The 20,403-nt window shown below is 43.5% G+C and overlaps 24 non-coding genes across 24 annotated transcripts; all 24 read left to right on the top strand.

Moving 5' to 3' along the window:
- The first annotated feature begins 222 nt into the window (after nucleotides 1-222).
- On the top strand, nucleotides 223-294 carry TRNAG-CCC (transfer RNA glycine (anticodon CCC)). The gene has a single exon. It is a non-coding gene; the product is annotated as a tRNA-Gly (tRNA).
- An 867-nt stretch (nucleotides 295-1,161) lies between these two features.
- On the top strand, nucleotides 1,162-1,233 carry TRNAM-CAU (transfer RNA methionine (anticodon CAU)). The gene has a single exon. It is a non-coding gene; the product is annotated as a tRNA-Met (tRNA).
- Nucleotides 1,234-1,781: 548 nt separating this feature from the next.
- TRNAG-UCC (transfer RNA glycine (anticodon UCC)) lies at nucleotides 1,782-1,853 on the top strand. Its single transcript has one exon. It is a non-coding gene; the product is annotated as a tRNA-Gly (tRNA).
- Nucleotides 1,854-2,481: 628 nt separating this feature from the next.
- On the top strand, nucleotides 2,482-2,553 carry TRNAM-CAU (transfer RNA methionine (anticodon CAU)). The gene has a single exon. It is a non-coding gene; the product is annotated as a tRNA-Met (tRNA).
- A 1,480-nt stretch (nucleotides 2,554-4,033) lies between these two features.
- On the top strand, nucleotides 4,034-4,105 carry TRNAM-CAU (transfer RNA methionine (anticodon CAU)). Its single transcript has one exon. It is a non-coding gene; the product is annotated as a tRNA-Met (tRNA).
- Nucleotides 4,106-4,653: 548 nt separating this feature from the next.
- TRNAG-UCC (transfer RNA glycine (anticodon UCC)) lies at nucleotides 4,654-4,725 on the top strand. Its single transcript has one exon. It is a non-coding gene; the product is annotated as a tRNA-Gly (tRNA).
- Nucleotides 4,726-5,353: 628 nt separating this feature from the next.
- TRNAM-CAU (transfer RNA methionine (anticodon CAU)) lies at nucleotides 5,354-5,425 on the top strand. The gene has a single exon. It is a non-coding gene; the product is annotated as a tRNA-Met (tRNA).
- Nucleotides 5,426-5,976: 551 nt separating this feature from the next.
- On the top strand, nucleotides 5,977-6,048 carry TRNAG-CCC (transfer RNA glycine (anticodon CCC)). Its single transcript has one exon. It is a non-coding gene; the product is annotated as a tRNA-Gly (tRNA).
- Nucleotides 6,049-7,535: 1,487 nt separating this feature from the next.
- On the top strand, nucleotides 7,536-7,607 carry TRNAG-UCC (transfer RNA glycine (anticodon UCC)). The gene has a single exon. It is a non-coding gene; the product is annotated as a tRNA-Gly (tRNA).
- Nucleotides 7,608-8,235: 628 nt separating this feature from the next.
- TRNAM-CAU (transfer RNA methionine (anticodon CAU)) lies at nucleotides 8,236-8,307 on the top strand. Its single transcript has one exon. It is a non-coding gene; the product is annotated as a tRNA-Met (tRNA).
- Nucleotides 8,308-8,856: 549 nt separating this feature from the next.
- Nucleotides 8,857-8,928, top strand: TRNAG-CCC (transfer RNA glycine (anticodon CCC)). Its single transcript has one exon. It is a non-coding gene; the product is annotated as a tRNA-Gly (tRNA).
- A 2,197-nt stretch (nucleotides 8,929-11,125) lies between these two features.
- Nucleotides 11,126-11,197, top strand: TRNAM-CAU (transfer RNA methionine (anticodon CAU)). The gene has a single exon. It is a non-coding gene; the product is annotated as a tRNA-Met (tRNA).
- Nucleotides 11,198-11,746: 549 nt separating this feature from the next.
- On the top strand, nucleotides 11,747-11,818 carry TRNAG-CCC (transfer RNA glycine (anticodon CCC)). The gene has a single exon. It is a non-coding gene; the product is annotated as a tRNA-Gly (tRNA).
- An 867-nt stretch (nucleotides 11,819-12,685) lies between these two features.
- Nucleotides 12,686-12,757, top strand: TRNAM-CAU (transfer RNA methionine (anticodon CAU)). Its single transcript has one exon. It is a non-coding gene; the product is annotated as a tRNA-Met (tRNA).
- A 548-nt stretch (nucleotides 12,758-13,305) lies between these two features.
- TRNAG-UCC (transfer RNA glycine (anticodon UCC)) lies at nucleotides 13,306-13,377 on the top strand. The gene has a single exon. It is a non-coding gene; the product is annotated as a tRNA-Gly (tRNA).
- Nucleotides 13,378-14,005: 628 nt separating this feature from the next.
- TRNAM-CAU (transfer RNA methionine (anticodon CAU)) lies at nucleotides 14,006-14,077 on the top strand. Its single transcript has one exon. It is a non-coding gene; the product is annotated as a tRNA-Met (tRNA).
- A 549-nt stretch (nucleotides 14,078-14,626) lies between these two features.
- TRNAG-CCC (transfer RNA glycine (anticodon CCC)) lies at nucleotides 14,627-14,698 on the top strand. Its single transcript has one exon. It is a non-coding gene; the product is annotated as a tRNA-Gly (tRNA).
- An 866-nt stretch (nucleotides 14,699-15,564) lies between these two features.
- Nucleotides 15,565-15,636, top strand: TRNAM-CAU (transfer RNA methionine (anticodon CAU)). The gene has a single exon. It is a non-coding gene; the product is annotated as a tRNA-Met (tRNA).
- A 548-nt stretch (nucleotides 15,637-16,184) lies between these two features.
- TRNAG-UCC (transfer RNA glycine (anticodon UCC)) lies at nucleotides 16,185-16,256 on the top strand. Its single transcript has one exon. It is a non-coding gene; the product is annotated as a tRNA-Gly (tRNA).
- A 628-nt stretch (nucleotides 16,257-16,884) lies between these two features.
- Nucleotides 16,885-16,956, top strand: TRNAM-CAU (transfer RNA methionine (anticodon CAU)). Its single transcript has one exon. It is a non-coding gene; the product is annotated as a tRNA-Met (tRNA).
- Nucleotides 16,957-17,507: 551 nt separating this feature from the next.
- On the top strand, nucleotides 17,508-17,579 carry TRNAG-CCC (transfer RNA glycine (anticodon CCC)). Its single transcript has one exon. It is a non-coding gene; the product is annotated as a tRNA-Gly (tRNA).
- An 867-nt stretch (nucleotides 17,580-18,446) lies between these two features.
- On the top strand, nucleotides 18,447-18,518 carry TRNAM-CAU (transfer RNA methionine (anticodon CAU)). The gene has a single exon. It is a non-coding gene; the product is annotated as a tRNA-Met (tRNA).
- A 548-nt stretch (nucleotides 18,519-19,066) lies between these two features.
- TRNAG-UCC (transfer RNA glycine (anticodon UCC)) lies at nucleotides 19,067-19,138 on the top strand. The gene has a single exon. It is a non-coding gene; the product is annotated as a tRNA-Gly (tRNA).
- A 628-nt stretch (nucleotides 19,139-19,766) lies between these two features.
- TRNAM-CAU (transfer RNA methionine (anticodon CAU)) lies at nucleotides 19,767-19,838 on the top strand. The gene has a single exon. It is a non-coding gene; the product is annotated as a tRNA-Met (tRNA).
- Nucleotides 19,839-20,403: the final 565 nt, after the last annotated feature.

Raw genomic sequence — 20,403 nt, 5'->3', positions numbered from 1 at the left:
TCTATATGTTTTATATATATATTAATTGTACTGCTGCTTTCCATTCTTCTCTTCTGCACAGCTTTGTCCTTGGTTTTAATCCCCAGTTCCTTACCCTCTGCAAATAACGTTCTACTGCTTTTCATGTTGGTATCTAAACCAAATGCACCATTGAAGCTGGTGCAAGATAGTCATTGATCTCTGAGTCATAATATTTAGAACCGAGAGCGCAAATGTCAGAGGGCGTTGGTGGTATAGTGGTGAGCATAGCTGCTTCCCAAGCAGTTGACCCGGGTTCGATTCCCGGCCAACGCAATGCAAATACTTATATATTCTGCAAGCAGGATATACTTTAATTCAACATTTCACAAAATGGAAATATCATGAACAGATTAATCAGCCATATATAAAGAAATAAACAAATACGTAGGCAAACCTCTCGATCGCCCCTTCTGCTACATTCATTGTCCTGATATATGATAAGTTTCATAAAGCAGAGTCACCACTCACATGTGCTGGTAATAAATATGTTACAGTGGGCAGACATTATAACTCTAGCATCTCTATGTTAGAAAGCATTTCTAGGCAATATCTAGCCTCTGAAAAAAATATACAAGATCCACCGATAAATCTGTCAAAAGTCCTTAACATTTTGTGCATACTTGTGCTCTCACCTGCATGTAGCGCCACCTTGTAGCTGTCGAAGGTAACTGCGGCTCACAAAATGTTTTATCAGAAGGCAAGTTGAGAGGAATCCAAGAGGCAGATGTCCATGGAAAGAGCGTCTCACTGCAGCAGGAAGGTTGGATGATTCAAATTTGCATAGTTTCCTGTCCAACGTCCACAACGCTCCCAAACGCTCAAAAGCCTCACACCGGGCAAGCCCTCACCGGGTAGATCTCTGGCACCCAGGTAAAGCCAAATCCTGAGCATGCTAGCGCTAGTATCACAGAGAGAGATATAGAGGGTTCAAGAGCTGCTGTCTTGATAAAGGTTTGAAACGGCTAGTGCCTGAGAGTGTCTGACTTTCAGTTATGACTGATTGTGAGAGGGGAAGATGAAGTTTTTCTATACCCAGCATGCCTTGCGATATACTTAGGCAAATGAGGTGAGAGCCCGACCAATCCCATGCTACTCTGCTGAATGCTCCTCATCTGCATAAAGAGAACACTTTCCCAAAGCAGCAGAGTGGCGCAGCGGAAGCGTGCTGGGCCCATAACCCAGAGGTCGATGGATCGAAACCATCCTCTGCTAGTTTTGCTTGATTTTTCTTCCAAGGACCAAGCTGTCATTTTAAGGCTGCCAGCAAGGAAAAGCGCAAGCTTGTGCCAGCTATGGTAGAAACGACTTCTGAACTATCTGTGTCTGCTGAAATACAAGAGAGGGATCGTCAAAGGGATCCACCCTGTACCTTGAAAGTAAAGACACACAATAATAAGCATAAATGACTGGTGGGACCTTCAAACACTTTTCTGGGCATGCTTTGAATATCATTCTTCCCTTTTTGTTCTGCTCTTATCTATCTCCTGGGCATTTCCTGGAATGTTCTCTCTTTCTTTCCCCTGCTTTGCTTCCCATGCTGCCTCTATATGTTCATATCCATTATTTGTACTGCTGCTTACCATTCTTCTCTTCTTCACAGCTTTGTCCTTGGTTTCAATCCCAGTTCCTTACAATCTGCTAAAACCTTTCTACTGCTTCTCATGTTGGTATCTAAACCAAATGCACCATTGAAGCTGGTGCAAGATAGACATTGAACTCAGGGTCGTAATGTTGAGAACCGAGATTGCACAGATCAGAGGGCGTTGGTGGTATAGTGGTGAGCATAGCTGCCTTCCAAGCAGTTGACCCGGGTTCGATTCCCGGCCAACGCAGTACCAATTCTTATATATTCTGCAATCAGGATATATTTTAATGCAACATGTCACAAAATGGAAATATCATGAACAGATTAATCAGCCATTATATAAAAAATAAACAAATATGTAGGCAAGCATCTCGATCGCCCCTTCTGCTATACTCATTGTCCTACTATATGATAAGTTTCATAAAGCAGAGTCACCACTCACATGAGCTGGTAATAAATATGTTACAGTGGGAAGACAATGAACGGGCTGAGGCCCGACCACACATTATAACTAAAGCATCTCTATGTTAAAAAGCATTCCTAGGTAATGTCTAGCCTCTGAAAAAAATATGTAAAATCCATCGATAAATCTGGCAAAAGTCCCCAATATTTTGGGCATACTTGTGCTCTCACCTGAATGTAGCGCCACCTTGTAGGCGCCGAAGGTAACTGCGGCTCACAAAATGTTTTATCAGAAGGCAAGTTGAGAGGAATCCAAGAGGCAGATGTCCTTGGAAAGAGCCTCTGACTGCAGCAGGAAGGATGAATGCTTCAAATTTGCACAGTTTCCTGCCCATCGTCCTCTCACGTCCCGAACGCCCACGTCACTCCCCTGAATGCTCCTCATCTGCATAAAGAGAACACTCTGAAAAAGGAGCAGAGTGGCGCAGCGGAAGCGTGCTGGGCCCATAACCCAGAGGTCGATGGATCGAAACCATCCTCTGCTAATTTTGCTTGATTTTTCTTCCAAGGACCAAGCTGTCATTTCCACGCTGCCGGAAAGGAAAAGCGCAAGCTTGTGCCAGCTAAGTGATATAAGACTTCTCAACTATCTGTGTCTGCTGAAATACAAGAGAGGGAGTGTCAAAGGATCCACCCTGTACTTTGAAAGTAAAGACACACAATAATAAGCATACATGACTGGTGGGACCTTCAAACACTTTTCTGTGCAGGCTTTGAATTTCATTCTTCCCTTTTTGTTCTGCTCTTATCTATCTCCTGGGCATTTCATGGAATGTTCTCTCTTTCTCTTCCCTGCTTTGCTTCCCTTGCTGCCTCTATATGTTATATATATATTAATTGTACTGCTGCTTTCCATTCTTCTCTTCTGCACAGCTTTGTCCTTGGTTTTAATCCCCAGTTCCTTACCCTCTGCAAATAACGTTCTACTGCTTTTCATGTTGGTATCTAAACCAAATGCACCATTGAAGCAGGTGCAAGATAGTCATTGATCTCTGAGTCATAATATTTAGAACCGAGAGCGCAAATGTCAGAGGGCGTTGGTGGTAAGCATAGCTGCTTCCCAAGCAGTTGACCCGGGTTCGATTCCCGGCCAACGCAATGCAAATACTTATATATTCTGCAAGCAGGATATATTTTAATGCAACATGTCACAAAATGGAAATATCATGAACAGATTAATCAGCCATTATATAAAAAATAAACAAATATGTAGGCAAGCATCTCGATCGCCCCTTCTGCTACATTCATTGACCTAATATATGATAAGTTTCATAAAGCAGAGTCACCACTCACATGTGCTGGTAATAAATATGTTACAGTGGGCAGACATTATAACTCTAGCATCTCTATGTTAGAAAGCATTTCTAGGCAATATCTAGCCTCTGAAAAAAATATACAAGATCCACCGATAAATCTGTCAAAAGTCCTTAACATTTTGTGCATACTTGTGCTCTCACCTGCATGTAGCGCCACCTTGTAGCTGTCGAAGGTAACTGCGGCTCACAAAATGTTTTATCAGAAGGCAAGTTGAGAAGAATCCAAGAGGCAGATGTCCATGGAAAGAGCGTCTCACTGCAGCAGGAAGGTTGGATGATTCAAATTTGCATAGTTTCCTGTCCAACGTCCACAACGCTCCCAAACGCTCAAAAGCCTCACACCGGGCAAGCCCTCACCGGGTAGATCTCTGGCACCCAGGTAAAGCCAAATCCTGAGCATGCTAGCGCTAGTATCACAGAGAGAGATATAGAGGGTTCAAGAGCTGCTGTCTTGATAAAGGTTTGAAACGGCTAGTGCCTGAGAGTGTCTGACTTTCAGTTATGACTGATTGTGAGAGGGGAAGATGAAGTTTTTCTATACCCAGCATGCCTTGCGATATACTTAGGCAAATGAGGTGAGAGCCCGACCAATCCCATGCTACTCTGCTGAATGCTCCTCATCTGCATAAAGAGAACACTTTCCCAAAGCAGCAGAGTGGCGCAGCGGAAGCGTGCTGGGCCCATAACCCAGAGGTCGATGGATCGAAACCATCCTCTGCTAGTTTTGCTTGATTTTTCTTCCAAGGACCAAGCTGTCATTTTAAGGCTGCCAGCAAGGAAAAGCGCAAGCTTGTGCCAGCTATGGTAGAAACGACTTCTGAACTATCTGTGTCTGCTGAAATACAAGAGAGGGATCGTCAAAGGGATCCACCCTGTACCTTGAAAGTAAAGACACACAATAATAAGCATAAATGACTGGTGGGACCTTCAAACACTTTTCTGGGCATGCTTTGAATATCATTCTTCCCTTTTTGTTCTGCTCTTATCTATCTCCTGGGCATTTCCTGGAATGTTCTCTCTTTCTTTCCCCTGCTTTGCTTCCCATGCTGCCTCTATATGTTCATATCCATTATTTGTACTGCTGCTTACCATTCTTCTCTTCTTCACAGCTTTGTCCTTGGTTTCAATCCCAGTTCCTTACAATCTGCTAAAACCTTTCTACTGCTTCTCATGTTGGTATCTAAACCAAATGCACCATTGAAGCTGGTGCAAGATAGACATTGAACTCAGGGTCGTAATGTTGAGAACCGAGCTTGCACAGATCAGAGGGCGTTGGTGGTATAGTGGTGAGCATAGCTGCCTTCCAAGCAGTTGACCCGGGTTCGATTCCCGGCCAACGCAGTACCAATTCTTATATATTCTACAATCAGGATATATTTTAATGCAACATGTCACAAAATGGAAATATCATGAACAGATTAATCAGCCCTTATATAAAAAATAAACAAATATGTAGGCAAGCATCTCGATCGCCCCTTCAGCTATACTCATTGTCCTACTATATGATAAGTTTCATAAAGCAGAGTCACCACTCACATGAGCTGGTAATAAATATGTTACAGTGGGAAGACAATGAACGGGCTGAGGCCCGACCACACATTATAACTAAAGCATCTCTATGTTAAAAAGCATTCCTAGGTAATGTCTAGCCTCTGAAAAAAATATGTAAAATCCATCCATAAATCTGGCAAAAGTCCCCAATATTTTGGGCATACTTGTGCTCTCACCTGAATGTAGCGCCACCTTGTAGGCGCCGAAGGTAACTGCGGCTCACAAAATGTTTTATCAGAAGGCAAGTTGAGAGGAATCCAAGAGGCAGATGTCCTTGGAAAGAGCCTCTGACTGCAGCAGGAAGGATGGATGCTTCAAATTTGCACAGTTTCCTGCCCATCGTCCTCTCACGTCCCGAACGCCCACGTCACTCCCCTGAATGCTCCTCATCTGCATAAAGAGAACACTCTGAAAAAGGAGCAGAGTGGCGCAGCGGAAGCGTGCTGGGCCCATAACCCAGAGGTCGATGGATCGAAACCATCCTCTGCTAATTTTGCTTGATTTTTCTTCCAAGGACCAAGCTGTCATTTCCACGCTGCCGGAAAGGAAAAGCGCAAGCTTGTGCCAGCTAAGTGATATAAGACTTCTCAACTATCTGTGTCTGCTGAAATACAAGAGAGGGAGTGTCAAAGGATCCACCCTGTACTTTGAAAGTAAAGACACACAATAATAAGCATACATGACTGGTGGGACCTTCAAACACTTTTCTGTGCAGGCTTTGAATTTCATTCTTCCCTTTTTGTTCTGCTCTTATCTATCTCCTGGGCATTTCATGGAATGTTCTCTCTTTCTCTTCCCTGCTTTGCTTCCCTTGCTGCCTCTATATGTTTTATATATATATTAATTGTACTGCTGCTTTCCATTCTTCTCTTCTGCACAGCTTTGTCCTTGGTTTTAATCCCCAGTTCCTTACCCTCTGCAAATAACGTTCTACTGCTTTTCATGTTGGTATCTAAACCAAATGCACCATTGAAGCTGGTGCAAGATAGTCATTGATCTCTGAGTCATAATATTTAGAACCGAGAGCGCAAATGTCAGAGGGCGTTGGTGGTATAGTGGTGAGCATAGCTGCTTCCCAAGCAGTTGACCCGGGTTCGATTCCCGGCCAACGCAATGCAAATACTTATATATTCTGCAAGCAGGATATACTTTAATTCAACATTTCACAAAATGGAAATATCATGAACAGATTAATCAGCCATATATAAAGAAATAAACAAATACGTAGGCAAACCTCTCGATCGCCCCTTCTGCTACATTCATTGTCCTAATATATGATAAGTTTCATAAAGCAGAGTCACCACTCACATGTGCTGGTAATAAATATGTTACAGTGGGCAGACATTATAACTCTAGCATCTCTATGTTAGAAAGCATTTCTAGGCAATATCTAGCCTCTGAAAAAAATATACAAGATCCACCGATAAATCTGTCAAAAGTCCTTAACATTTTGTGCATACTTGTGCTCTCACCTGCATGTAGCGCCACCTTGTAGCTGTCGAAGGTAACTGCGGCTCACAAAATGTTTTATCAGAAGGCAAGTTGAGAGGAATCCAAGAGGCAGATGTCCATGGAAAGAGCGTCTCACTGCAGCAGGAAGGTTGGATGATTCAAATTTGCATAGTTTCCTGTCCAACGTCCACAACGCTCCCAAACGCTCAAAAGCCTCACACCGGGCAAGCCCTCACCGGGTAGATCTCTGGCACCCAGGTAAAGCCAAATCCTGAGCATGCTAGCGCTAGTATCACAGAGAGAGATATAGAGGGTTCAAGAGCTGCTGTCTTGATAAAGGTTTGAAACGGCTAGTGCCTGAGAGTGTCTGACTTTCAGTTATGACTGATTGTGAGAGGGGAAGATGAAGTTTTTCTATACCCAGCATGCCTTGCGATATACTTAGGCAAATGAGGTGAGAGCCCGACCAATCCCATGCTACTCTGCTGAATGCTCCTCATCTGCATAAAGAGAACACTTTCCCAAAGCAGCAAAGTGGCGCAGCGGAAGCGTGCTGGGCCCATAACCCAGAGGTCGATGGATCGAAACCATCCTCTGCTAGTTTTGCTTGATTTTTCTTCCAAGGACCAAGCTGTCATTTTAAGGCTGCCAGCAAGTAAAAGCGCAAGCTTGTGCCAGCTATGGTAGAAACGACTTCTGAACTATCTGTGTCTGCTGAAATACAAGAGAGGGATCGTCAAAGGGATCCACCCTGTACCTTGAAAGTAAAGACACACAATAATAAGCATAAATGACTGGTGGGACCTTCAAACACTTTTCTGGGCATGCTTTGAATATCATTCTTCCCTTTTTGTTCTGCTCTTATCTATCTCCTGGGCATTTCCTGGAATGTTCTCTCTTTCTTTCCCCTGCTTTGCTTCCCATGCTGCCTCTATATGTTCATATCCATTATTTGTACTGCTGCTTACCATTCTTCTCTTCTTCACAGCTTTGTCCTTGGTTTCAATCCCAGTTCCTTACAATCTGCTAAAACCTTTCTACTGCTTCTCATGTTGGTATCTAAACCAAATGCACCATTGAAGCTGGTGCAAGATAGACATTGAACTCAGGGTCGTAATGTTGAGAACCGAGCTTGCACAGATCAGAGGGCGTTGGTGGTATAGTGGTGAGCATAGCTGCCTTCCAAGCAGTTGACCCGGGTTCGATTCCCGGCCAACGCAGTACCAATTCTTATATATTCTACAATCAGGATATATTTTAATGCAACATGTCACAAAATGGAAATATCATGAACAGATTAATCAGCCCTTATATAAAAAATAAACAAATATGTAGGCAAGCATCTCGATCGCCCCTTCAGCTATACTCATTGTCCTACTATATGATAAGTTTCATAAAGCAGAGTCACCACTCACATGAGCTGGTAATAAATATGTTACAGTGGGAAGACAATGAACGGGCTGAGGCCCGACCACACATTATAACTAAAGCATCTCTATGTTAAAAAGCATTCCTAGGTAATGTCTAGCCTCTGAAAAAAATATGTAAAATCCATCGATAAATCTGGCAAAAGTCCCCAATATTTTGGGCATACTTGTGCTCTCACCTGAATGTAGCGCCACCTTGTAGGCGCCGAAGGTAACTGCGGCTCACAAAATGTTTTATCAGAAGGCAAGTTGAGAGGAATCCAAGAGGCAGATGTCCTTGGAAAGAGCCTCTGACTGCAGCAGGAAGGATGAATGCTTCAAATTTGCACAGTTTCCTGCCCATCGTCCTCTCACGTCCCGAACGCCCACGTCACTCCCCTGAATGCTCCTCATCTGCATAAAGAGAACACTCTGAAAAAGGAGCAGAGTGGCGCAGCGGAAGCGTGCTGGGCCCATAACCCAGAGGTCGATGGATCGAAACCATCCTCTGCTAATTTTGCTTGATTTTTCTTCCAAGGACCAAGCTGTCATTTCCACGCTGCCGGAAAGGAAAAGCGCAAGCTTGTGCCAGCTAAGTGATATAAGACTTCTCAACTATCTGTGTCTGCTGAAATACAAGAGAGGGAGTGTCAAAGGATCCACCCTGTACTTTGAAAGTAAAGACACACAATAATAAGCATACATGACTGGTGGGACCTTCAAACACTTTTCTGTGCAGGCTTTGAATTTCATTCTTCCCTTTTTGTTCTGCTCTTATCTATCTCCTGGGCATTTCATGGAATGTTCTCTCTTTCTCTTCCCTGCTTTGCTTCCCTTGCTGCCTCTATATGTTATATATATATTAATTGTACTGCTGCTTTCCATTCTTCTCTTCTGCACAGCTTTGTCCTTGGTTTTAATCCCCAGTTCCTTACCAACTGCAAATAACGTTCTACTGCTTTTCATGTTGGTATCTAAACAAAATGCACCATTGAAGCAGGTGCAAGATAGTCATTGATCTCTGAGTCATAATATTTAGAACCGAGAGCGCAAATGTCAGAGGGCGTTGGTGGTATAGTGGTGAGCATAGCTGCTTCCCAAGCAGTTGACCGGGGTTCGATTCCCGGCCAACGCAATGCAAATACTTATATATTCTGCAAGCAGGATATATTTTAATGCAACATGTCACAAAATGGAAATATCATGAACAGATTAATCAGCCATTATATAAAAAATAAACAAATATGTAGGCAAGCATCTCGATCGCCCCTTCTGCTACATTCATTGACCTAATATATGATAAGTTTCATAAAGCAGAGTCACCACTCACATGTGCTGGTAATAAATATGTTACAGTGGGCAGACATTATAACTCTAGCATCTCTATGTTAGAAAGCATTTCTAGGCAATATCTAGCCTCTGAAAAAAATATACAAGATCCACCGATAAATCTGTCAAAAGTCCTTAACATTTTGTGCATACTTGTGCTCTCACCTGCATGTAGCGCCACCTTGTAGCTGTCGAAGGTAACTGCGGCTCACAAAATGTTTTATCAGAAGGCAAGTTGAGAGGAATCCAAGAGGCAGATGTCCATGGAAAGAGCGTCTCACTGCAGCAGGAAGGTTGGATGATTCAAATTTGCATAGTTTCCTGTCCAACGTCCACTCACGTCCCGAACACTCCCAAACGCTCAAAAGCCTCACACCGGGCAAGCTCTCACCGGGTAGATCTCTGGCACCCAGGTAAAGCCAAATCCTGAGCATGCTAGCGCTAGTATCACAGAGAGAGATATAGAGGGTTCAAGAGCTGCTGTCTTGATAAAGGTTTGAAACGGCTAGTGCCTGAGAGTGTCTGACTTTCAGTTATGACTGATTGTGAGAGGGGAAGATGAAGTTTTTCTATACCCAGCATGCCTTGCGATATACTTAGGCAAATGAGGTGAGAGCCCGACCAATCCCATGCTACTCTGCTGAATGCTCCTCATCTGCATAAAGAGAACACTTTCCCAAAGCAGCAGAGTGGCGCAGCCGAAGCGTGCTGGGCCCATAACCCAGAGGTCGATGGATCGAAACCATCCTCTGCTAGTTTTGCTTGATTTTTCTTCCAAGGACCAAGCTGTCATTTTAAGGCTGCCAGCAAGGAAAAGCGCAAGCTTGTGCCAGCTATGGTAGAAACGACTTCTGAACTATCTGTGTCTGCTGAAATACAAGAGAGGGATCGTCAAAGGGATCCACCCTGTACCTTGAAAGTAAAGACACACAATAATAAGCATAAGTGACTGGTGGGACCTTCAAACACTTTTCTGGGCATGCTTTGAATATCATTCTTCCCTTTTTGTTCTGCTCTTATCTATCTCCTGGGCATTTCCTGGAATGTTCTCTCTTTCTTTCCCCTGCTTTGCTTCCCATGCTGCCTCTATATGTTCATATCCATTATTTGTACTGCTGCTTACCATTCTTCTCTTCTTCACAGCTTTGTCCTTGGTTTCAATTCCAGTTCCTTACAATCTGCTAAAACCTTTCTACTGCTTCTCATGTTGGTATCTAAACCAAATGCACCATTGAAGCTGGTGCAAGATAGACATTGATCTCAGGGTCGTAATGTTGAGAACCGAGATTGCACAGATCAGAGGGCATTGGTGGTATAGTCGTGAGCATAGCTGCCTTCCAAACAGTTGACCCGGGTTCGATTCCAGGCCAACGCAGTACCAATTCTTATATATTCTGCAATCAGGATATATTTTAATGCAACATGTCACATAATGGAAATATCATGAACAGATTAATCAGCCATTATATAAAAAATAAACAAATATGTAGGCAAGCATCTCGATCGCCCCTTCTGCTATACTCATTGTCCTACTATATGATAAGTTTCATAAAGCAGAGTCACCACTCACATGAGCTGGTAATAAATATGTTACAGTGGGAAGACAATGAACGGGCTGAGGCCCGACCACACATTATAACTAAAGCATCTCTATGTTAAAAAGCATTCCTAGGTAATGTCTAGCCTCTGAAAAAAATATGTAAAATCCATCGATAAATCTGGCAAAAGTCCCCAATATTTTGGGCATACTTGTGCTCTCACCTGAATGTAGCGCCACCTTGTAGGCGCCGAAGGTAACTGCGGCTCACAAAATGTTTTATCAGAAGGCAAGTTGAGAGGAATCCAAGAGGCAGATGTCCTTGGAAAGAGCCTCTGACTGCAGCAGGAAGGATGAATGCTTCAAATTTGCACAGTTTCCTGACCATCGTCCTCTCACGTCCCGAACGCCCACGTCACTCCCCTGAATGCTCCTCATCTGCATAAAGAGAACACTCTGAAAAAGGAGCAGAGTGGCGCAGCGGAAGCGTGCTGGGCCCATAACCCAGAGGTCGATGGATCGAAACCATCCTCTGCTAATCTTGCTTGATTTTTCTTCCAAGGACCAAGCTGTCATTTCCACGCTGCCGGAAAGGAAAAGCGCAAGCTTGTGCCAGCTAAGTGATATAAGACTTCTCAACTATCTGTGTCTGCTGAAATACAAGAGAGGGAGTGTCAAAGGATCCACCCTGTACTTTGAAAGTAAAGACACACAATAATAAGCATACATGACTGGTGGGACCTTCAAACACTTTTCTGTGCAGGCTTTGAATTTCATTCTTCCCTTTTTGTTCTGCTCTTATCTATCTCCTGGGCATTTCATGGAATGTTCTCTCTTTCTCTTCCCTGCTTTGCTTCCCTTGCTGCCTCTATATGTTATATATATATTAATTGTACTGCTGCTTTCCATTCTTCTCTTCTGCACAGCTTTGTCCTTGGTTTTAATCCCCAGTTCCTTACCCTCTGCAAATAACGTTCTACTGCTTTTCATGTTGGTATCTAAACCAAATGCACCATTGAAGCAGGTGCAAGATAGTCATTGATCTCTGAGTCATAATATTTAGAACCGAGAGCGCAAATGTCAGAGGGCGTTGGTGGTATAGTGGTGAGCATAGCTGCTTCCCAAGCAGTTGACCCGGGTTCGATTCCCGGCCAACGCAATGCAAATACTTATATATTCTGCAAGCAGGATATATTTTAATGCAACATGTCACAAAATGGAAATATCATGAACAGATTAATCAGCCATTATATAAAAAATAAACAAATATGTAGGCAAGCATCTCGATCGCCCCTTCTGCTACATTCATTGACCTAATATATGATAAGTTTCATAAAGCAGAGTCACCACTCACATGTGCTGGTAATAAATATGTTACAGTGGGCAGACATTATAACTCTAGCATCTCTATGTTAGAAAGCATTTCTAGGCAATATCTAGCCTCTGAAAAAAATATACAAGATCCACCGATAAATCTGTCAAAAGTCCTTAACATTTTGTGCATACTTGTGCTCTCACCTGCATGTAGCGCCACCTTGTAGCTGTCGAAGGTAACTGCGGCTCACAAAATGTTTTATCAGAAGGCAAGTTGAGAGGAATCCAAGAGGCAGATGTCCATGGAAAGAGCGTCTCACTGCAGCAGGAAGGTTGGATGATTCAAATTTGCATAGTTTCCTGTCCAACGTCCACAACGCTCCCAAACGCTCAAAAGCCTCACACCGGGCAAGCCCTCACCGGGTAGATCTCTGGCACCCAGGTAAAGCCAAATCCTGAGCATGCTAGCGCTAGTATCACAGAGAGAGATATAGAGGGTTCAAGAGCTGCTGTCTTGATAAAGGTTTGAAACGGCTAGTGCCTGAGAGTGTCTGACTTTCAGTTATGACTGATTGTGAGAGGGGAAGATGAAGTTTTTCTATACCCAGCATGCCTTGCGATATACTTAGGCAAATGAGGTGAGAGCCCGACCAATCCCATGCTACTCTGCTGAATGCTCCTCATCTGCATAAAGAGAACACTTTCCCAAAGCAGCAGAGTGGCGCAGCGGAAGCGTGCTGGGCCCATAACCCAGAGGTCGATGGATCGAAACCATCCTCTGCTAGTTTTGCTTGATTTTTCTTCCAAGGACCAAGCTGTCATTTTAAGGCTGCCAGCAAGGAAAAGCGCAAGCTTGTGCCAGCTATGGTAGAAACGACTTCTGAACTATCTGTGTCTGCTGAAATACAAGAGAGGGATCGTCAAAGGGATCCACCCTGTACCTTGAAAGTAAAGACACACAATAATAAGCATAAATGACTGGTGGGACCTTCAAACACTTTTCTGGGCATGCTTTGAATATCATTCTTCCCTTTTTGTTCTGCTCTTATCTATCTCCTGGGCATTTCCTGGAATGTTCTCTCTTTCTTTCCCCTGCTTTGCTTCCCATGCTGCCTCTATATGTTCATATCCATTATTTGTACTGCTGCTTACCATTCTTCTCTTCTTCACAGCTTTGTCCTTGGTTTCAATCCCAGTTCCTTACAATCTGCTAAAACCTTTCTACTGCTTCTCATGTTGGTATCTAAACCAAATGCACCATTGAAGCTGGTGCAAGATAGACATTGAACTCAGGGTCGTAATGTTGAGAACCGAGATTGCACAGATCAGAGGGCGTTGGTGGTATAGTGGTGAGCATAGCTGCCTTCCAAGCAGTTGACCCGGGTTCGATTCCCGGCCAACGCAGTACCAATTCTTATATATTCTGCAATCAGGATATATTTTAATGCAACATGTCACAAAATGGAAATATCATGAACAGATTAATCAGCCATTATATAAAAAATAAACAAATATGTAGGCAAGCATCTCGATCGCCCCTTCTGCTATACTCATTGTCCTACTATATGATAAGTTTCATAAAGCAGAGTCACCACTCACATGAGCTGGTAATAAATATGTTACAGTGGGAAGACAATGAACGGGCTGAGGCCCGACCACACATTATAACTAAAGCATCTCTATGTTAAAAAGCATTCCTAGGTAATGTCTAGCCTCTGAAAAAAATATGTAAAATCCATCGATAAATCTGGCAAAAGTCCCCAATATTTTGGGCATACTTGTGCTCTCACCTGAATGTAGCGCCACCTTGTAGGCGCCGAAGGTAACTGCGGCTCACAAAATGTTTTATCAGAAGGCAAGTTGAGAGGAATCCAAGAGGCAGATGTCCTTGGAAAGAGCCTCTGACTGCAGCAGGAAGGATGAATGCTTCAAATTTGCACAGTTTCCTGCCCATCGTCCTCTCACGTCCCGAACGCCCACGTCACTCCCCTGAATGCTCCTCATCTGCATAAAGAGAACACTCTGAAAAAGGAGCAGAGTGGCGCAGCGGAAGCGTGCTGGGCCCATAACCCAGAGGTCGATGGATCGAAACCATCCTCTGCTAATTTTGCTTGATTTTTCTTCCAAGGACCAAGCTGTCATTTCCACGCTGCCGGAAAGGAAAAGCGCAAGCTTGTGCCAGCTAAGTGATATAAGACTTCTCAACTATCTGTGTCTGCTGAAATACAAGAGAGGGAGTGTCAAAGGATCCACCCTGTACTTTGAAAGTAAAGACACACAATAATAAGCATACATGACTGGTGGGACCTTCAAACACTTTTCTGTGCAGGCTTTGAATTTCATTCTTCCCTTTTTGTTCTGCTCTTATCTATCTCCTGGGCATTTCATGGAATGTTCTCTCTTTCTCTTCCCTGCTTTGCTTCCCTTGCTGCCTCTATATGTTATATATATATTAATTGTACTGCTGCTTTCCATTCTTCTCTTCTGCACAGCTTTGTCCTTGGTTTTAATCCCCAGTTCCTTACCCTCTGCAAATAACGTTCTACTGCTTTTCATGTTGGTATCTAAACCAAATGCACCATTGAAGCAGGTGCAAGATAGTCATTGATCTCTGAGTCATAATATTTAGAACCGAGAGCGCAAATGTCAGAGGGCGTTGGTGGTATAGTGGTGAGCATAGCTGCTTCCCAAGCAGTTGACCCGGGTTCGATTCCCGGCCAACGCAATGCAAATACTTATATATTCTGCAAGCAGGATATATTTTAATGCAACATGTCACAAAATGGAAATATCATGAACAGATTAATCAGCCATTATATAAAAAATAAACAAATATGTAGGCAAGCATCTCGATCGCCCCTTCTGCTACATTCATTGACCTAATATATGATAAGTTTCATAAAGCAGAGTCACCACTCACATGTGCTGGTAATAAATATGTTACAGTGGGCAGACATTATAACTCTAGCATCTCTATGTTAGAAAGCATTTCTAGGCAATATCTAGCCTCTGAAAAAAATATACAAGATCCACCGATAAATCTGTCAAAAGTCCTTAACATTTTGTGCATACTTGTGCTCTCACCTGCATGTAGCGCCACCTTGTAGCTGTCGAAGGTAACTGCGGCTCACAAAATGTTTTATCAGAAGGCAAGTTGAGAGGAATCCAAGAGGCAGATGTCCATGGAAAGAGCGTCTCACTGCAGCAGGAAGGTTGGATGATTCAAATTTGCATAGTTTCCTGTCCAACGTCCACTCACGTCCCGAACGCTCCCAAACGCTCAAAAGCCTCGCCCTCACCGGGTAGATCTCTGGCACCCAGGTAAAGCCAAATCCTGAGCATGCTAGCGCTAGTATCACAGAGAGAGATATAGAGGGTTCAAGAGCTGCTGTCTTGATAAAGGTTTGAAACGGCTAGTGCCTGAGAGTGTCTGACTTTCAGTTATGACTGATTGTGAGAGGGGAAGATGAAGTTTTTCTATACCCAGCATGCCTTGCGATATACTTAGGCAAATGAGGTGAGAGCCCGACCAATCCCATGCTACTCTGCTGAATGCTCCTCATCTGCATAAAGAGAACACTTTCCCAAAGCAGCAGAGTGGCGCAGCGGAAGCGTGCTGGGCCCATAACCCAGAGGTCGATGGATCGAAACCATCCTCTGCTAGTTTTGCTTGATTTTTCTTCCAAGGACCAAGCTGTCATTTTAAGGCTGCCAGCAAGGAAAAGCGCAAGCTTGTGCCAGCTATGGTAGAAACGACTTCTGAACTATCTGTGTCTGCTGAAATACAAGAGAGGGATCGTCAAAGGGATCCACCCTGTACCTTGAAAGTAAAGACACACAATAATAAGCATAAATGACTGGTGGGACCTTCAAACACTTTTCTGGGCATGCTTTGAATATCATTCTTCCCTTTTTGTTCTGCTCTTATCTATCTCCTGGGCATTTCCTGGAATGTTCTCTCTTTCTTTCCCCTGCTTTGCTTCCCATGCTGCCTCTATATGTTCATATCCATTATTTGTACTGCTGCTTACCATTCTTCTCTTCTTCACAGCTTTGTCCTTGGTTTCAATCCCAGTTCCTTACAATCTGCTAAAACCTTTCTACTGCTTCTCATGTTGGTATCTAAACCAAATGCACCATTGAAGCTGGTGCAAGATAGACATTGAACTCAGGGTCGTAATGTTGAGAACCGAGATTGCACAGATCAGAGGGCGTTGGTGGTATAGTGGTGAGCATAGCTGCCTTCCAAGCAGTTGACCCGGGTTCGATTCCCGGCCAACGCAGTACCAATTCTTATATATTCTGCAATCAGGATATATTTTAATGCAACATGTCACAAAATGGAAATATCATGAACAGATTAATCAGCCATTATATAAAAAATAAACAAATATGTAGGCAAGCATCTCGATCGCCCCTTCTGCTATACTCATTGTCCTACTATATGATAAGTTTCATAAAGCAGAGTCACCACTCACATGAGCTGGTAATAAATATGTTACAGTGGGAAGACAATGAACGGGCTGAGGCCCGACCACACATTATAACTAAAGCATCTCTATGTTAAAAAGCATTCCTAGGTAATGTCTAGCCTCTGAAAAAAATATGTAAAATCCATCGATAAATCTGGCAAAAGTCCCCAATATTTTGGGCATACTTGTGCTCTCACCTGAATGTAGCGCCACCTTGTAGGCGCCGAAGGTAACTGTGGCTCACAAAATGTTTTATCAGAAGGCAAGTTGAGAGGAATCCAAGAGGCAGATGTCCTTGGAAAGAGCCTCTGACTGCAGCAGGAAGGATGGATGCTTCAAATTTGCACAGTTTCCTGCCCATCGTCCTCTCACGTCCCGAACGCCCATGTCACTCCCCTGAATGCTCCTCATCTGCATAAAGAGAACACTCTGAAAAAGGAGCAGAGTGGCGCAGCGGAAGCGTGCTGGGCCCATAACCCAGAGGTCGATGGATCGAAACCATCCTCTGCTAATTTTGCTTGATTTTTCTTCCAAGGACCAAGCTGTCATTTCCACGCTGCCGGAAAGGAAAAGCGCAAGCTTGTGCCAGCTAAGTGATATAAGACTTCTCAACTATCTGTGTCTGCTGAAATACAAGAGAGGGAGTGTCAAAGGATCCACCCTGTACTTTGAAAGTAAAGACACACAATAATAAGCATAAATGACTGGTGGGACCTTCAAACACTTTTCTGTGCAGGCTTTGAATTTCATTCTTCCCTTTTTGTTCTGCTCTTATCTATCTCCTGGGCATTTCATGGAATGTTCTCTCTTTCTCTTCCCTGCTTTGCTTCCCTTGCTGCCTCTATATGTTTTATATATATATTAATTGTACTGCTGCTTTCCATTCTTCTCTTCTGCACAGCTTTGTCCTTGGTTTTAATCCCCAGTTCCTTACCCTCTGCAAATAACGTTCTACTGCTTTTCATGTTGGTATCTAAACCAAATGCACCATTGAAGCTGGTGCAAGATAGTCATTGATCTCTGAGTCATAATATTTAGAACCGAGAGCGCAAATGTCAGAGGGCGTTGGTGGTATAGTGGTGAGCATAGCTGCTTCCCAAGCAGTTGACCCGGGTTCGATTCCCGGCCAACGCAATGCAAATACTTATATATTCTGCAAGCAGGATATACTTTAATTCAACATTTCACAAAATGGAAATATCATGAACAGATTAATCAGCCATATATAAAGAAATAAACAAATACGTAGGCAAACCTCTCGATCGCCCCTTCTGCTACATTCATTGTCCTGATATATGATAAGTTTCATAAAGCAGAGTCACCACTCACATGTGCTGGTAATAAATATGTTACAGTGGGCAGACATTATAACTCTAGCATCTCTATGTTAGAAAGCATTTCTAGGCAATATCTAGCCTCTGAAAAAAATATACAAGATCCACCGATAAATCTGTCAAAAGTCCTTAACATTTTGTGCATACTTGTGCTCTCACCTGCATGTAGCGCCACCTTGTAGCTGTCGAAGGTAACTGCGGCTCACAAAATGTTTTATCAGAAGGCAAGTTGAGAGGAATCCAAGAGGCAGATGTCCATGGAAAGAGCGTCTCACTGCAGCAGGAAGGTTGGATGATTCAAATTTGCATAGTTTCCTGTCCAACGTCCACAACGCTCCCAAACGCTCAAAAGCCTCACACCGGGCAAGCCCTCACCGGGTAGATCTCTGGCACCCAGGTAAAGCCAAATCCTGAGCATGCTAGCGCTAGTATCACAGAGAGAGATATAGAGGGTTCAAGAGCTGCTGTCTTGATAAAGGTTTGAAACGGCTAGTGCCTGAGAGTGTCTGACTTTCAGTTATGACTGATTGTGAGAGGGGAAGATGAAGTTTTTCTATACCCAGCATGCCTTGCGATATACTTAGGCAAATGAGGTGAGAGCCCGACCAATCCCATGCTACTCTGCTGAATGCTCCTCATCTGCATAAAGAGAACACTTTCCCAAAGCAGCAGAGTGGCGCAGCGGAAGCGTGCTGGGCCCATAACCCAGAGGTCGATGGATCGAAACCATCCTCTGCTAGTTTTGCTTGATTTTTCTTCCAAGGACCAAGCTGTCATTTTAAGGCTGCCAGCAAGGAAAAGCGCAAGCTTGTGCCAGCTATGGTAGAAACGACTTCTGAACTATCTGTGTCTGCTGAAATACAAGAGAGGGATCGTCAAAGGGATCCACCCTGTACCTTGAAAGTAAAGACACACAATAATAAGCATAAATGACTGGTGGGACCTTCAAACACTTTTCTGGGCATGCTTTGAATATCATTCTTCCCTTTTTGTTCTGCTCTTATCTATCTCCTGGGCATTTCCTGGAATGTTCTCTCTTTCTTTCCCCTGCTTTGCTTCCCATGCTGCCTCTATATGTTCATATCCATTATTTGTACTGCTGCTTACCATTCTTCTCTTCTTCACAGCTTTGTCCTTGGTTTCAATCCCAGTTCCTTACAATCTGCTAAAACCTTTCTACTGCTTCTCATGTTGGTATCTAAACCAAATGCACCATTGAAGCTGGTGCAAGATAGACATTGAACTCAGGGTCGTAATGTTGAGAACCGAGATTGCACAGATCAGAGGGCGTTGGTGGTATAGTGGTGAGCATAGCTGCCTTCCAAGCAGTTGACCCGGGTTCGATTCCCGGCCAACGCAGTACCAATTCTTATATATTCTGCAATCAGGATATATTTTAATGCAACATGTCACAAAATGGAAATATCATGAACAGATTAATCAGCCATTATATAAAAAATAAACAAATATGTAGGCAAGCATCTCGATCGCCCCTTCTGCTATACTCATTGTCCTACTATATGATAAGTTTCATAAAGCAGAGTCACCACTCACATGAGCTGGTAATAAATATGTTACAGTGGGAAGACAATGAACGGGCTGAGGCCCGACCACACATTATAACTAAAGCATCTCTATGTTAAAAAGCATTCCTAGGTAATGTCTAGCCTCTGAAAAAAATATGTAAAATCCATCGATAAATCTGGCAAAAGTCCCCAATATTTTGGGCATACTTGTGCTCTCACCTGAATGTAGCGCCACCTTGTAGGCGCCGAAGGTAACTGCGGCTCACAAAATGTTTTATCAGAAGGCAAGTTGAGAGGAATCCAAGAGGCAGATGTCCTTGGAAAGAGCCTCTGACTGCAGCAGGAAGGATGAATGCTTCAAATTTGCACAGTTTCCTGCCCATCGTCCTCTCACGTCCCGAACGCCCACGTCACTCCCCTGAATGCTCCTCATCTGCATAAAGAGAACACTCTGAAAAAGGAGCAGAGTGGCGCAGCGGAAGCGTGCTGGGCCCATAACCCAGAGGTCGATGGATCGAAACCATCCTCTGCTAATTTTGCTTGATTTTTCTTCCAAGGACCAAGCTGTCATTTCCACGCTGCCGGAAAGGAAAAGCGCAAGCTTGTGCCAGCTAAGTGATATAAGACTTCTCAACTATCTGTGTCTGCTGAAATACAAGAGAGGGAGTGTCAAAGGATCCACCCTGTACTTTGAAAGTAAAGACACACAATAATAAGCATACATGACTGGTGGGACCTTCAAACACTTTTCTGTGCAGGCTTTGAATTTCATTCTTCCCTTTTTGTTCTGCTCTTATCTATCTCCTGGGCATTTCATGGAATGTTCTCTCTTTCTCTTCCCTGCTTTGCTTCCCTTGCTGCCTCTATATGTTATATATATATTAATTGTACTGCTGCTTTCCATTCTTCTCTTCTGCACAGCTTTGTCCTTGGTTTTAATCCCCAGTTCCTTACCCTCTGCAAATAACGTTCTACTGCTTTTCATGTTGGTATCTAAACCAAATGCACCATTGAAGCAGGTGCAAGATAGTCATTGATCTCTGAGTCATAATATTTAGAACCGAGAGCGCAAATGTCAGAGGGCGTTGGTGGTAAGCA

This window comes from Lissotriton helveticus, chromosome 11 (assembly GCF_964261635.1).
Source record: "Lissotriton helveticus chromosome 11, aLisHel1.1, whole genome shotgun sequence".
Taxonomy (NCBI): domain Eukaryota; kingdom Metazoa; phylum Chordata; class Amphibia; order Caudata; family Salamandridae; genus Lissotriton; species Lissotriton helveticus.
Note: the sequence above shows the minus strand (reverse complement) of the source record. Positions and strands in the feature narration are given on the sequence as shown.